This window comes from Mizuhopecten yessoensis, unplaced genomic scaffold (assembly GCF_002113885.1).
Source record: "Mizuhopecten yessoensis strain PY_sf001 unplaced genomic scaffold, ASM211388v2 scaffold2383, whole genome shotgun sequence".
NCBI lineage: Eukaryota > Metazoa > Mollusca > Bivalvia > Pectinida > Pectinidae > Mizuhopecten > Mizuhopecten yessoensis.
Window position 1 is genome coordinate 576800 of NW_018404519.1, and position 1534 is coordinate 578333.

Genomic DNA, 1534 nt, shown 5'->3' on the forward strand with positions numbered 1-1534 from the left:
ATTTTTAGGTCACCTGAGCTTTAGCTCAAGTGACCTATTGCTATCCGTTTTCGTCCGTCGTCGTCCGTCGTCCATTAACATTTTACATTTCAAACTTAGAGTCAAGTTCTGCTGGGCCGATTGAACTGAAAGTTGGTAGGAATGATCGCCTCATGGTACTGACAAATTAAAGTGTTGTTATTTTTCGGGTTGATCAGAAATCCAATATGGCCGCCACGGCGCCCATTTTGAAAAACTATTTCAAACTTAAAGTCAAGTTCTGCTGGGCCGATTGAACTGAAAGTTGGTAGGAATGATCGCCTCATGGTCCTGACAAAGTGTTGTTATTTTTCGGGTCGATCAGAAATCCAATATGGCCGCCACGGCCGCCATTTTGAAAAACTATTTCAAACTTAAAGTCAAGTTCTGCTGGGCCGATTGAACTGAAAGTTTGTAGGAATGATCGACTCATGGTCCTGACAAAGTGTTGTTATTTTTCGGGTCGATCAGAAATCCAATATGGCCGCCACGGCCGCCATTTTGAAAAACTATTTCAAACTTAAAGTAAAGTTCTACTTGGCCGATTGAACTGAAACTTTGTAGGAATGATCGAATCATGGTCCTGACAAAGTGTTGTTATTTTTAGGGTCGATCAGAAATCCAATATGGCCGCCACAGCCGCCATTTTGAAAAAACTATTTCAACCTTAAAGTATAGTTCTACTTGGCCGATTGAACTGAAACTTTGTAGGAATGATCGAATCATGATCCTGACAAAGTGTTGTTATTTTACGGGTCAATCAGAAATACAATTTGGCTGCCATGGCCGCTATTTTGTAAATACCTATTTCAAACTTAAAAACAAGTTCTAATAGGCCGATCTCAATGAAAATCGGTCTAGGCATGATCAGCTCATGGTCCTGACAAAGTTAAGTTAACATTATAGTTAACTATATTTTACTCAAATTGGTACATATTTCAACAACAAAAATAAATACTGTAGGACTCAGGTGACCGTTAAGGCCCATGGGCCTCTTGTTCTTTTATGCTGTCGTGCGATTCTAATAATGTACAGCTTCTTGTATCATCCAAAAGATTGCACATACCGAGCTTTCGATTTTGTCCTTACTTTCCATGGGTGCAGAGAACGTAAGTGAGAGTCAACACTGGAATTTCGAGGATCAGAGTCAGGACGCTATAGAACGTGTCCAGCAGCTGTCTCTGTACAGTTCATCAGATTAGGATTCATATCACATAGACTGACATTTTCATTTATAATCTGCAAGTAGATACTATTTGAGAATATTTACCATCTCATGGAATTGTCACTATATAACCCTACCAAATTCAGTTGTCATTCATTTAGCAATGAATGCCATGGACCGATTGTTGATGTCATCATTATTATGACGTCATAATTGTTACGTTGGATACCTGGGCGATGGCTGTTCTATTCATTGAACAAGCATACACGATACATACATTATTTGACCTAAGTGCTGAATAATAGTAAGTGTAATTAAATTTTCTATGAGATTAACAGATTAAAACAATGG